The sequence below is a fragment of the Rhinatrema bivittatum genome, chromosome 4 (genome assembly GCF_901001135.1).
Source record: "Rhinatrema bivittatum chromosome 4, aRhiBiv1.1, whole genome shotgun sequence".
NCBI classification, from domain to species: Eukaryota; Metazoa; Chordata; class Amphibia; order Gymnophiona; family Rhinatrematidae; genus Rhinatrema; species Rhinatrema bivittatum.
In genome coordinates this window covers 8,142,832-8,158,479 of record NC_042618.1, presented here as the reverse complement: position 1 = coordinate 8,158,479, position 15,648 = coordinate 8,142,832, and positions in this window count along the sequence as shown.

Below are 15,648 nucleotides of genomic sequence, written 5' to 3'. Positions count from 1 at the left end.
GAAACAAAACAAACCCAATTGTTATAGATCCCTATGCTAGCAGAATCTCTCATCATGGTCACACACACAGAGCAGAGACAGACCCTCACCAAATACAGAATACAAAATAAAGGAGCACAAATTAGAGAAAAACTGAAATGGAAACTCCAAGAAGCCAGACTCTGTGTATTAACAATGGAAAAACAGAACCACCATTCCTCATAAAACAAACAAAATCAAGAAACATAAAGCATCAGTTATAACAGTAAAACCATACTAATAAAAGAATATTTTAAAACTACTGATAAATAGAATTTCTATTAATTAAAATCATATACATTTTTTACAATTTCCCAGAGGTTATCCTCTCTCACACAGACTCACATGTCCATTCTCTCTCACACATACTCTGTCACATACATACACATTCATGCTCTTATACCCACCATAACCTCTCGCTCTCACAGACACTGACACACTCTCAGGCTCTAAGACACTCTCTCCCCCTCCACACACACCCCACACACAAACTCTTACTCCCCTGGATTTTCTCATACACACTCTCTCTGGCTCCCTCACATACAAACACACACACCCAGGCAAGTTCCCAATCATTCTCACACAAACACACACACCCAGGCAAGCTCCCAGTCATTCTCACACAAACACACACACCCAGGCAAGCTCCCAGTCATTCTCACACACTAAAACTGACCCCCAGGCAGGCTCCCATTCATTTTCACACCACTCCCTCACCATCCCCCAGGCAGGCACCCATCCATTCACACACATACACCCCCAGGCAGGCACCCATTCATACACATGCACACACTAAAGGCAGACCCCCTCTCTTTCTTTTGCCAGCACCCTCGGAGCCTCTCTCATTCCTCTGCTGCCACTGATGCCACATGGCTATTGGGGAGGCGCTGATTGCTGCTATTGGCACTGAAGCCCATTCTGCTGCCTCCTCTGTGCAGGCCCCATGGGTTTCCAGTTCCTCCATGTTGATCTTGTACATTGTGAGATCCGCATAGAGAAAGTGCTACTCTTGACATTAACAAAGATTACATGTGCCAATCAGTAAAAAGTAATTTATTTCTTTTTTTTTTTACCTTTGCTGTCTGATCTTAGTTTTCTAATCGGTTGGTCCCAGGCTTTTTTGTTCCACCTCCCCTTTCTTATTTTTTTGCCAATTCATTTCATATTGTCTTTTTTTCTATTTCTTTTCTCTCCATCTATCTTCTTCCCTTAAACATACAGTCAGGTTCTCATTCTCACATGCCTTCTCTCTCTCTCACACACACACAGGCTCTCACTCTCACATGCTCTCTCTCTCATACAATCATTCATACACAGTCTCTCTCTTGCACATGCTGTCTGACTCTCACACACCCAGGCTCTCTCTCACTCCCACATGCTGTCTTGCTCATGCACAGGCTCTCACTGTCACATGCTGTCTCTCTCTCACACACACACAGGCTCTCACATGCTGTCTCTGCAAACATTGAGAACCTCACTCCCACACCCAATCTCTCAAACTCACACAGGCACCCAATCTCTCAGCTCAGCTCATACACACACACAATCTCTCAACTCAGCTCAGCTCATACAGGCACCCAATCTCTCAACTCAGCTAATACACGCACCCAATCTCTCAACTCAGCTCATACACGCACTCTACGGGCCCTCAGCCTCTCTCTTACCTCTGGGCCTCCTCTTCACGGGTCGCTGCAGGATTGGCTCTGCAGCGGCCCTGATCTTCTCGGGCCGATCGCGGCGACTCTGATCTTCTCGGGCCGATCCGATCCGCGGTGGGGGCCCTGCTACCGGGCCTCTTCTCGCCCGCTGCAACAACGCGGCTCCTCTTCTGCACGCGGCTGCTTCATCTCCTTCCTGCCCGTGCGGCTCTGGCAACATTTTTCTTCCGGGGCCGCGTGGGCAGGAAGGAGGCGGAGCACCTGCACGTTTAGACGTGCCCTTTTTCTTCGGCCGTGGTGACGTGAACTCACCACGGACTTACCGATCTTCCGGCTGCGATTCTTCACTGCTCAGCCGCCAGTGGGATGAGCTCCACCGGCGGCCGCATTGGCTCCCACTTGCCGGTGTGTCACGTGCACCGGGCTTGCGCGACACACCGGCACACCTCAGGCGACACACCAAAGTGTCGCGACACACACTTTGGAAAGCTCTGCTCTAAGGTAATGTAACCATCCCAACCCACCACACACACATTCACTTTCAGAGACTGCTGAGCATTGAACAACTTGGTGAAGCATCTGTAAATGGAAAGTACTGGTGCTATGGGGGGACACTGTTCACCTGTAAGGCATAGGAAATCACACTCAGAACAAAATCAGTCCATACCAAGTTTTCTGTTTGAAAACAGAATTGAAGTTTACTGAATAAAATATAGTCCCATAAAACAAAAAATAAAAATATTATTTTTTTTAAGAGACAGAGAAAATATTATATTGTAGTGTAATGGCTTTTATTCTGAATATGGCAAATTGTCTACGACAGACTGTAGATAGAGATAAATTAGAGTTTGCCATTTTTCCACGTGACCTCTAAATTTCTGCCCACACATTTGACCTTTAATTCTGACTTCCTGCATAAACAGATGGACATGCTGAACTTTTTGAGTGACTTTCTTGCCCGATTTTCTTCTGGGTTTATGAGGTTTTGCCTCTTCTGTCAGGCCAGGAGCATTCAATATCGTTGGAGGCTTTGCAAGTGTTTCAGCAGTAAGAACTTCTCTCTTGGCCATACTTCCTGAGGTCAACATGCCAAGCATTACATAAATGCAGAATTCTTTACTGGAGAGATATTACTCGTGTACGTTCTCTACCCTTCAGAGGGGCCATTTACTGGGGACACTGACAGAGGGCACTGAATTCTTTGCATATAGTTACATTGCTCATTGGGCTAACATGAAGAACTATCCAAAAATATTGTTGTACGTGAGATCACAAGACCATTAGACAGAGCATTTACATTACAGGGGTCGTCAAGCTCTGTCAAGTGGTGAACGGATTAGCACCAGTTAGCAACAGCTGAAATAAGGACGTTTTTAGCACCTTTCTCCCTTGATCATAATACATATGACTTTTGTGAGGCCAATTAAGGAAACAGGAAACTTTCAATAATGCACCACCTGATGGCGCTATATTCTTTGTTCTTTCTATGAGAAATGCCAGGCTGCACTTTGCTGTGAGATTGTTGCCCCCAAGCTGCAAATTCCTCCACATGCTGTGTGCAAGAATGGTTTCTAGATAGCTGTCCCTATGATTTTCTGTTCAAAGCTGCTAATTCTCCTTCTTTTCTGTTAATAAAAAAAAAAAAGAAAATCACTGTATAAGGTTGAAACATCCTGCACTGGAGGAAATCCCAGAATAATGTGGCTTCTTGAATAGCTGCAGGATAGTGCCCTCTGGTGGTACAGGTGAAACCTAAAAGACATGAGTTGGCTGGTGCCAGCATAGGCTGACCAGCTCCATTACAGGCAGCAGGGAGGGTTGGAAAAGAAATGGCATGAAAATGGTGGCGAGAGAAGGCTAAGGGAGAGAAAATGAGCCATGGCAGAATACTGAAGCAGGAAAACCATGGCACACAAAGTCCAAAGTGCAAAATGTCTTATTTCTCACTGCTACAGTATCTCATAAAAGACTTTAATGATCTGAACTCCTAGCAACACTAAGAAATGTTTGGCGGGGGAACAGGTCTGGATTAGATAATGTAAGATTATGAGCTCCCTGTTGACATTTGCTAACGTGGTTTACTTTTTTGTTTATGGTACTGTTTGTATTCCTACAGAACAGTGTTTAAGTGTTTAATTTATAACAAGAAAACGATTTATGCATAATTATATATGGCCCTCAGAGTATATAAGGGTACTGTAAATTAATGAAAAGATGTACTAAATGGCTCACACATAAATTGAGTATCCTGCTCTAAAGAACTCATCACTCTACCTGCATAAAATAGGTCAGAAGAAACACTCCAGGGAATGTGAAATTAGATAAAGATCCATATAACCACCAAATCTACCCAACTGCCCATGCCTACTGGCAATCAGACACCACTTGATCTTCAATCACTGCAGACTGTTTCTGGCTAAAGACACCATTCCCAAGCAGACTTCCTACATTTAAAACTCATGCTTACAGGGGAGAAGAATAACTGATACTTCACACATCCAGCAGAGCTCTCTGCTACAACGGCAAAGGAGAAGAAAAAGGGTTCGCACTCAAAACGCGGGGAGTAGCTGGCTTGTTACGGCAGTTACTACCCCAAACCAAATGTGCCTGATACTTCACTTTCCATGCATATCCAGCATGGTTCTCTGCTGCATCGGCATGGGAGAAAGACTGATACATCACGCATTTCCAGCATAGCTCTCTGCTTCAACGGCAGGGGGAAAAAAAAAAAAAAACAAAAAACTGATGCTTCACGCATATCCTGCATAGCTTCAACGACAGGGGTGAAGAAAAAAAAGGATTCACAATCACAAAGCGAGGAGTAGCTGGCTTGTTACGGCGGTTACTACCCCAACCAATGTGCCTGATACTTCACTTTCAATGCATATCCAGCATGGCTCTCTGCTTCTACAGCAGGGGAGAAGAAAAAAAAAAAACCAACAAGAGCTGTACAACATAGTCTGGGTAAAACAAATAAGCATGGGTGTAGCTTGCTTATCGCGGCGGTTACTGCCCCTACTACCCCTAACTAATCAAGCTAGATATTTCACTTGCATGCAGCTCCATCACTGCTCTCTACATTAATGGTGGGGGTGGAAGGGGAATAGAACAAGGAGCTAAGAGTAACAGATAAGAATGAGAGAAAAAATGTGTGAAGCTTGCTGGGCAGACTGGATGGGCCATTCGGTCTTCTTCTGCCGTCATTTCTATGTTTCTATGTTTCTATGACACTGCATTTGTGTGCCTCAACAGCACATCCCCTCCCCCCATCTTTCTTGTACTAATGCTTAAGATGACAGAAAATCAGTGGCGTCTCTAAACAGAAAAATTGGGGGGGGGGGGGGGGGGGGTAAGAGAGCCAAAATGACATTTCCTCATCACCCCCTGCTGTTGCGCTAGAGGTGGACCCTTGGGCCGAGGTGGGGTTGATGCAACCCGTAGGAAGGGTCCTACAGGTCCCCACTGTCAGCAGGCGAAGTGGGCTGATGGGCGGAGGCCAGCTAGCACTTCACCAATACCAGCCCTCGTTCCCCGTGGGTTGTGCCTTCGGGTGCCGGGGCCGGCTGGATTTAGGTGGGCCTCTGTATGTTGTCGTCGATGGAGGGATCGAGGTCAGCCCAGAGATAGCAGTAGAGGTATGGTACAGTCTTGTACTGGATGAGGTAGAGTCCCGGAGACCCGGGTGCCAAAGGAATAGAGTCAGACAGGGGACACCCGAGCAAGAGCAGGCCGAAGCCTGAATAGGCCAAGTAAAGTACATAGGTTGAAGAGGCGTCGTAGAACAAGCTTGAGTCAGGGCTGGCGGCAATCTGGAAGTGGTGGCAAGCATGGCTGAGCTCTGAGCGCGGAGATAGTCAAACGTAGTCAGGCAAGGCAGAGGTCTGGGTCTGGAGAGAGGCAACGGCGTGGTCAGGCAAAGCAGAGGTCCGGGCTTGGAGAGAGTCAATGGTCAGGAAAAGCAGAGGTCGAGATCCAAAAGGCAATCCGAGGGTAGAGTGGAGAACAGGAACACTGGAACAAGGAAACCAGGAACAGGAGTCAGCAAGGATCAGAAACACAGGAACGAGAGGAATCTCTCAGGAGGCAACGAGTACTCGACCAGTGAGGAGACCTGTTGCAAAGGCAAAGCTAGGGAGCGGAGCCTGGGCTTATATACCAGTGCTCCACTGACATCATCATCTGGGGCTGCGGCTCAGTTCCCGCCATGGGCCCTACTTAAGTTTCAGTGTCACACACGCCTAGGGAGGGGCGCTATGCTGAGTAGCAGCATCTCTCCATAGAGCAGCAGGAGCAGTAGCTAGACCAGGGTCTGTAGCTGAGTTGGAGGCACCAGGGTTGGCCTGAGGACGGAGCCGGCAGCCTACCGCCACCAGAGACGAGGGACCAGGCACTGGAATCGCTGGAGAGAGGTGAGGGGGCCTCGCTGCGGGTCTGCCGTGGATGGCACGTGTAACAGTACCCCCCCTTTATGCTCCCCCCTTGGAGGTCTGGGTTTGCTTGGATGGACCCGATGAAATTGCAGGAGGAGGGTTTTATCCAGGATGTTTCAAGCTGGTTCCCAAGAGTTTTCTTCGGGGCCATAACCCTCCAAAGAAAGGAGGTATTCCCTCCGGCAGCCCCTACGGCAGACATTGAGAACTTCATGGACCTTATAGGTGGTGTCAGTCTCTGCCACTAATGAAGGCAGCTCGGGAGCCTTTCGTGAAGGCCAGTAGAGGACCACTGCTTTTAAAAGAGATACGTGGAATGTATTGTGGATTCCCAGCATAGATGGCAGCTGAAGCTGATATGTAACTGGTCCAATGCGACAAGTGATTGGGAAAGGTCCAATATACCTTGGTGCAAACCTTTGAGAAGGTATCTTGAGCCAAATATACCGTGTACTCAACCAGACTTTCTGGCCAGGAAGGAATTCAGGAGCCGAAAGTCGGCGACTATCAGCAAATCTCTTGGCCCGGGAAGCGGCTTAGTGTAAGCGAAGGTTTGTCTGTTCCCATAGTGCTTTGAGGGCATCAGCAGTGGCCTGCGCAGCAGGAGAAGGTACTGATAGTGGTATGGACAATGGTGATCTTGGTTGCTTCCCATAAACGATGGAAAAAAGTGACGTACCTGTAGCAGTGGTGACATGGGAGTTGTGAGAAAACTCCGCCCAAGGAAGGAGTTCAGACCAATTGTCTTGACGATCGTTTATGTAGGCACGAAGAAAGGCCTTTAAGGAGCGGTTCATATGCTCAGCTTGTCCATTGGCTTGAGGGTGGTAGGCTGTTGTTAGACTGATGTTAATGCAAAATTTACGACAAAGGGCACGTCAATATCTGGCAACAAATTGTGGACCTCTATCAGAGACAATGTCCTTGGGTAAACCATGCAATCTAAAGATGTGAAGAAAGAATAGGCGTGCCAACTTGGGAGCAGATGGTAGGCCCGGTAGGGGGACAAAGTGGGCCATCTTTGAGAATCGATCTATTGTAACCCATATGACGGTATGGCCCTTAGATGGTGGCAAATCTACGATGAAATCTGTAGATAATTGGGTCCATGGTTCCTCGGGAGCTGGAAGTGGCTGAAGCAAACCCCAGGGTCGACCGACTGGGGGTTTTTGTTGAGCACAAGTGTTACAGGAATCAATGTATGCTTTAGCGTCAGAGACCATAGTGGGCCACCAGAAGAACCGCTGGAGCAGCGCCAAGGTTTGCGCTCATCCTGGGTGACCAGCAAACTTCGAATCATGTGCCCACTGGAGGACTCTTTCTCAGAGTCGTCGGGGCACAACAGTCTTCTCAGTAGGGACTGGGTGAGTTGCAGACAGATACAAGCTGGGTCTATTATGTGACTGCGTTCCTCTGGAGTATCTTCGGGCTCGAAAGAGCGTGATAGGGCATCCGCCTGGAGGTTTTTTCCAGCTGGACAGTAACAGAGTTCAAAGTTGAACCTAGAAAAGATTAAGGCCCATTGGGCCTGGCGGGCGTTGAGATGTTGGGCATGGCTCAAATGTTCCAGATTCTTGTGGTCTGTGAAATCAACAAACTTGTGTTGAGCGCCCTCTAACCATGGGCGCCTTTCTTCTAGAACCAGTTTGATGGCAAGTAACTCGCGATCTCAGATACTATAATTTTGTTCCATTGAAGAGAACTTGCGAGAATAGAATGAACACAGGACTACAGATCCGGAAGTGGAGCGTTGGCTCAGGACCGCCCCAGCCCCAATTGCGGAGGTATCCACCTCAACCAGGAAGGGGCGGTTTGGATCTGGATGATGGAGACAGGAACCGGCTAGGAAGGCTTCCTTGGGACGGTGAAAAGCTGTAATAGCTTCCGGAGTCCAGTTTCGAGTATCTTGGCCCTTACGAGTCAATGCAGTAAGAGGGGCTGCCGAGGTTGAATAATGTAGAATAAAATGACGATAATAATTTCAGAATCCTAACAATCGTTGTAGTGCTTTAAGTCCTACGGGCTGTGGCCACTCTTGGATTCCTCTGAGTATGGCGGGATCCAATGAAAATCCTTGTTGGGAAATGATGTACCCAAGGAAAGGCAGACTGGACTTCTAAAACAAACACTTACCCAATTTTGCGAATAAATGATTCTCACGAAGGCACTGAATAACAGTACGAATATCAGTATGGTGTGTAGCCGGATCTTTGGAAAAGATAAGGATGTCATCAAGGTATGCCACAACCTTGGTGTATAGTAGATCTCTGAAAATTTCATTCATCATTCGTGGAATACTGCGGGCACCTTACAGAGGCCCGGGGCTTCGTAAAAGGGGCGGGGAGGGGGCGTGTCGGGGGCGTTCCCGAAATGACGAGCCGTTTTGGGGGCGGGCCCGGGGGCGTGGTCGAGGCCTCCGGACCAGCCCCCGGGTCGGGTGATGGCGTGCCAGCAGCCCACTGGTGCTCGCAGATTTACGTCTGCTTTTAGCAGGCGTAAATCTGCCAACAAAGGTAAGGGGGGGTTTAGATAGGGCCGGGGGGGGTGGGTTAGGTAGGGGAAGGGAGGGCGAAGGAAAGTTCCCTCGCCGCTCCAAAATCGGAGCGGCCTCGGAGGGAACAGGCAGCACGCGCTGGGCTCGGCACGCGCAAGTTGCACAAATGTGCACCCCCTTGTGTGCGCCGACCCCGGATTTTATAAGATACGCGCAGATCTTATAAAATCCAGCGTACTTTTGTTCGCGCCTGGTGCGCGAACAAAAGTACGTGATCGTGCAAATTTTTAAAATCTACCCCATTGGGGCAGATTTTAAATGCCCTGCGTGCCGGCGCGCCTATATTGCATAGGCCGCTAGCGAGCGCAGAGCCCCGAGACGCGCGTAAGTCCAGGGGCTTCGTAAAGGGGGCGTGTCGGGGGCGTTCCCGAAATGACGCGGCATTTCGGGGGCGTGATGTGGTGTTTCGGGGGCGGGCCCGGGGGCGTGGAGCCGGCCCGGGGGCGTGGTCGAGGCCTCCAGACCAGCCCCCGGGTCGGGTGATGGCGCGCCAGCAGCCCACTGGCGCACGCAGATTTACATCTGCTTTTAGCAGGTGTAAATCTGCCAACAAAGGTAAGGGGGGGTGTTAGATAGGGCCGGGGGGGTGGGTTAGGTAGGGGAAGGTGGGGGAAGGTGGGGGGAGGGTGAAGGAAAGATCCCTCCAAGGCCGTTTCGAAATTGGAGCGGCCTCGGAGGGAACAGGCAGCGCGCGCTGGGCTCGGTGCGCGCAGGTTGCACAATTGTGCACCCCCTTGCGCGCGCCGACCCTGGATTTTATAAGCTACGCGCGTATCTTATAAAATCCAGCGTACTTTTGTTCGTGCCTGGTGCTTGCGTTGCCAGAGCAATTTTGTTCGCGCCTGGAGGTGTGCGTTGCCAGAGCACTTGCGTGCGTTCATGCATCTTCGCCGCCGGGGGCTGCTGGAAGCTGCCTCGCGGAGAGCGCCCGATCCGCCCCGGGCTGCTGAAGCGGGAGAAGGAATGCTGAAAGAGAAAGTGAAGGGACAATATGAGCCAAAGCGGAAGAAGGAATGCTGGGGCTTGCCTGACGCTTGTGAAGCTGGCAATCCCTGATGCCCGAGCGTAGGAGAACCATCCACTTCCTGGTACCTGTTATTTCAAATGACATTTGAAATGACAGGTACCAGCGCACCCATCTTGCAGCTTGTGACGTCACCCCTGACCCTTGAGCACCCAAATTGAACGTACACCTCCCCAGCGCCATCTTGCAGCTTGTGACGTCACCCCTGACCCTTGAGCGCCCAAATTGAACGTACACCTCCCCAGCACCATCTTGCAGCTTGTGATGTCACCCCTGACCCTTGAGCGCCCAAATTGAACGTACACCTCCCCAGCGCCATCTTGCAGCTTGTGATGTCACCCCGACCCTTGAGCGCCCAAATTGAACGTACACCTCCCCAGCGCCATCTTGCAGCTTGTGACGTCACCCCTGACCCTTGAGCGCCCAAATTGAACGTACACCTCCCCAGCGCCATCTTGCAGCTTGTGATGTCACCCCTGACCCTTGAGCGCCCAAATTGAACGTACACCTCCCCAGCGCCATCTTGCAGCTTGTGATGTCACCCCGACCCTTGAGCGCCCAAATTGAACGTACACCTCCCCAGCGCCATCTTGCAGCTTGTGACGTCACCCCTGACCCTTGAGCGCCCAAATTGAACGTACACCTCCCCAGCACCATCTTGCAGCTTGTGATGTCACCCCTGACCCTTGAGCGCCCAAATTGAACGTACACCTCCCCAGCGCCATCTTGCAGCTTGTGATGTCACCCCGACCCTTGAGCGCCCAAATTGAACGTACACCTCCCCAGCGCCATCTTGCAGCTTGTGACGTCACCCCTGACCCTTGAGCGCCCAAATTGAACGTACACCTCCCCAGCGCCATCTTGCAGCTTGTGACGTCACCCCTGACCCTTGAACGTCCAAATTGAACGTACACCTCCCCAGCGCCATCTTGCAGCTTGTGATGTCACACCTGACCTTGAGCGCCCAAATTGAACGTACAGGCGGTGCATGAATGCACGCCGTGGTCACGCCTGTACGTTCAATTTGGGCGCTCAAGGGTCAGGGGTGACCTCACAAGCTGCAAGATGGCGCTGGGGAGGCAGTGAGCGGCGGAACGGAGGGAGGCAGGCAGGCGAGCCGGAGGTGCCCCGCATGCAGGAAAGGTAGGGGAGCCGCCCCCCCCCCGCACACACCCTCCCCCCCCCCCCGGCCCGGGCTCCGCCGCTCTGGCAATCTTCCAGTTGCCTGCCGGTGCAATTTTTTTGGCATGATGAGCTCGCACCGCCTGTACGTCCCATTTGGTGTCTTGAGCGCCCAAATTGGAAGTACAGGCGGGCGTTCATGCATCTTCGCCGGCGGGGGCTGCCTTGCGGAGAGCGCCCGATCCGCCCCGGGCTGCTGAAGCGGGAGAAGGAATGCTGAAAGAGAAAGTGAAGGGACATTTGTGAGTCAATGTCCCTGTCCCTGTCAGCGCGGGCCGGTACGGGAGATCGGCACCCATGGACGCGGCCAGGGAAGGTGAGCGGAGGCTGGGGGAAAGTTTGCCTGTGAAATTTCACGAGCAAACTTTACTGCTTACCCTCTAACGCAGGGGTAAGGGTAGACGGTAATTTAGCAGGTTAAAGATGCGGCTAAACTGCAGGTTAAAAGGCGATAGTTGGGGCGCACGTTACTGTATAGGAGGGAATAGCTAATCAGAGCGTTTACATATATACATGCCGCGGGCGGAAAGGGTTACCTGTTGATTTAAAGAAGCGGTAAGGATGGGTTAAAAGGGATAGTGAATCGCGGGTTGGACTTACGCGGCCAAGATTGAATCTCTATCATCGGAGAAAAGGTGGCTTCCGCCCCCCTCTCCGATACACATTCTTCGCCGGGACTGGCGAAGAAACACACCACGGTGCTAAAAAGAGCGGCCTCGATAGACTCCGGACTCTCCAGGCCTGGAGAAAAGGTGAGATCTGCAACGGGATTTTATAAAAAAACGATCTTGGCGCAGAGTGGGGACAAATCAGCCTCTATATTTGCCCCACGGCCTTCGGAGTCCAAAATGATCGAAACAGCGCCTAAACCTTCGACGCCGTCGAGGCAGCGCCATGATACTGCACATTCAACGCCGACGCATAAAGCAAGATGGACGCATAGTGCATCGAAGCAAGCACAACATGCGTCGAAGTCGCTGCAAGGTGTGTCGAAGCCGACGCAGGATGCGTCGAAACCGACACATGGTGTGTCAAAACCGAAGCATGGTGCGTAGAAGCTGATGCAGGGTGCGTCGAAGTCGACACATGAAGGGGCGGATTTTAAGAGCCCTGCTCGCCTAAATCCGCCCAAATCCGGGTGGATTTAGGCGAGCAGGGCCCTGCCTCCCAGAGCCCCGGGACTCGCGTAAGTCCCGGGGTTTTCGGAGGGGGCGTGTCGGGGGCGGGCCCGAACCACGTGGCATTTTCGGGGCGTGTCGGGAGCGTTCCGGGGGCGGGCCCGGGGGCGTGGCTACGGCCCGGGGGCGTGGCCACACCCTCCGGACCCGCCCCAGATCGCGTCCCGGCGCGCTAGTGGCCCGCTGGCGCGCGGGGATTTACTTCTCCCTCCGGGAGGCGTAAATCCCCTAACAAAGGTAAGGGGGGGGTTTAGACAGGGCCGGGCGGGTGGGTTAGGTAGGGGAAGGGAGGGGAAGGTGAGGGGAGGGGAGGGCAAAAGAAAGTTCCCTCCGAGGCCGCTCCGATTTCGGAGCGGCCTCGGAGGGAATGGGGGTAGGCTGCGCGGCTCGGCGCGCGCCGGCTATACGAAATCGATAGCCTTGCGCGCGCCCATCCCGGATTTGCGCGGCTACGCGCGTATCTACTGAAATCCAGCGTACTTTTGTTGGCGCCTGGAGCGCCAACAAAAGTACGCCTATTCGCGGTTTTTGAAAATCTACCCCGAAGTGTCCAAGACGATGCAATCTATGCAAAAACATTCAAAAGCGACTCATGGCCAAGCGGGAACGACTACTATTGTGTATGCCCGTCCTTTCTACGAACATAGTCCTAGCTCGTCGGGGGACACGTCAAACAGCCACATCCACCTCATCTTTAGAGGAGGACACGCTTCAAGTACAATCCTCTCCAAAAACGTTTAGAAGCAAATCAGATAATTCCTCATTCTGCATCTCACCACCGTCCGTTATAGACATGATTTTACCACATGTGCAAGGTTTGAACCTCGGTTGCCTACTCTGTTTTTGAGACATCGTCTGAGGGGAAGAGAAGCTCCGCGTGCGATCCCGTGCGTGGAAAAAACAGACTGAGGAGAATCTGTTACTTTCCTGCGCGGGAACCCACGCGCAGCCGCAGAGGGCAAAAACTTTAACCTCTGCTTGGGGAAGCTCCGCCTCCCAGGACCTGACGACAGCTCCCATGACAGCACGGCTAATTCTGCCCTGCTATCGACGGGAAAAAAGTTTCTCCTCAAAGTGAAGCACTGGTGAAGACAGCAAGGACAAGCATGCAAAATGGGAGAAAACATTTTATTTTCAGTTTTAAGAGTTTCTTCTCCACTTTTTGTATAGGTTTCTCTAACTTCCTCCTAGTTCTGACAATTTATTCCACCGACAACAAAATATTTTTTTGGTTTTCTTTTGCCCCATTTTTTTTCCTATGAAGAACAACTGTGTCAGTGCTTTTTAGTACATTTGCTTGAGGCAGTGTATGAAAGCAGAGGCAAGTGGTCGTAGCTTCCTGCCGACATAACAGTGCAAGCAATGTCAAGGGGGTTCCCTCCACCTAGTTCCAAGTGTTTGTGACATCAGGAGACTGACTGTATTTCCAAAGAGTGGCAGCAGTACCACAGATTATCATTTCCACAGCGCCAGTCGATGAATGCACTATTGTACAGGCATACATTAAGAGACAGGTTCTGCTCCATGGAGCTTACAATCTAGTTATACACCCAGGGAAAAACAAGAGGCTTTGTGAAATGCAATAGACAAAAATGGCTACAAAATCAACTAAGCTATCATCAGGAAGACCCAGGGTTTACGATCTGAAAGCACCCTCGAAAACGTGGATATTTAGGCAGGGTTCGATGATGGCCGGAGGAAGTATGATGCACCAGCTCCGGACGTCTACTCCAGGCAGACAATGCAAGGTATAAAAGGTAAGAGTTATACATATCGGGGTGAATTTTCATGCATAAAATTAGCATAAACGCCTTTAAGTAGCCTATACTCTTTAAATTGCTATTTTATAAACATCGAAAGAACACGCATACATTAGGTTTTACATGTACAATTAAAAGAGGCGGTTTAGGGACATAGGGTGTAGCCAACAATTACATGGGTAAGCTGCTATTTTATAAGACACTTCCGCAACACAGATGCTAAAGTCATTTTTCACAAACCTAAATATGATCATGTCACACCTCTGTTTTTCTTACCTATCTCCTCACCTTTGCAATTCTTTACCTCTTAATATTCGTCTTGAGAAAGATTTTTTTAAATTTAGGAAGGCACTAAATCCTTATTTTTCACAATGGATTGTTAACTAAATCACCCAGTATATGTTTATTTTACTTTTTTTAAAATTTATTTTATCTGTATTTAGTTATTTATTTAGATTAGTTATTTAGTTAGATTTAGTTAGAATTTATTTTATCTGTATTTAGTTATTTATTTAATTAGTTTAGTTAGATTTGATTTGTAGTTTTTATAACTAATTTTATCTATATATTTCTTTGTTAGCTTTGCCTATTTTATTTGTACGTTTTGTCATACATTTGTAATTATTGCAATTAATCAAGTATTAATAAACAATCATTTGGCAACTTATTTGCATAATTTTACATCTACTAATTTATCTAGCGGAACTGATATCAAATTTGTTTATTGTGTACTACCGGCTGGGTGAGTGGCGGGGAGTTCAAGACCCTCCTGGTTCTTCAGCTTGATGACCTAGAGAAAGACTGGGCAAACTGGTAGAGTAATCGGAAAACTTGTAATTTCAATTCAGCTCAAATTTTGAGATATTCTGACTTCCGTTTACATATTTTGATGTCCATGCACAAATTGGGTTTTACGCAAGTCCAGCTTGGGTTATAAAATAGTATCGTAGATCTCTGCGTGGCCATGTACGCATGTATATGAGGCCATGTGGAACTGTTTGCGTTACCCTCATTCCAAATGAGAGTCAGCTTGAAAATGCATGTAAAGGGCTTTATTCACTTATCCTGACATATGCAGATAATCACAACCACATTATTTAACAGAGGACGTGATTAATTTTATTCACTCAAGTCAAATAACCTTCTTTCCCAAATTTTTCTGAGGGTCATATTCAGAGGCATTTAGCCCGATAATGCAGATGTTATCTGGCCAAATCATAGCCAGATATAAAATTTAGCCAGATAACTCCTGTCTGGAATGCCCCTAAGTTATGGTAGCCAGATAAGTTATCCAGCCCACCCTGAATATCTGAGTTAGCTGGATAACTTATCTGGCTATTGGGTGTGAAACTGGCGGCAAAAAGGGCACCCGTACCTTTTCGCCGTCAGTGATGTCTTTGCGGCGTCCGACCCAGTGCCTCCCCGACTCCTCCCCTTCTGGTGAGGACACCGCACCGAACCTGCCCCGATCTGGTCATGCTGTGGAGATGCTCTAATGTTAGGCAGATAATTTTAGATAGCCATCTATATTTAATAGTGCAGCTGCACTATTCACTATACCTCCAAAGTTAGCCGGATCAGTTTATCTGGCTAACTTTGCTACCCAGATTGTGACTACATATGGATTTCAGTAAGTCTCAGATTTAGCTCAGTCAATCCACAGAGGGGGGAAGAGACAATGGCTTGGACTTCACAAAATAAAAGGGATTATCAAACATCATATAGGTGCACTCCCATTCTACACATCTTTCAGACCCTAACCACAATCAGCAGAACTTAGCTAAAAATAATTACATTTAGGGCAGTATGTCCATGAGATACCTGAGTGTTTACTATAATCTGCA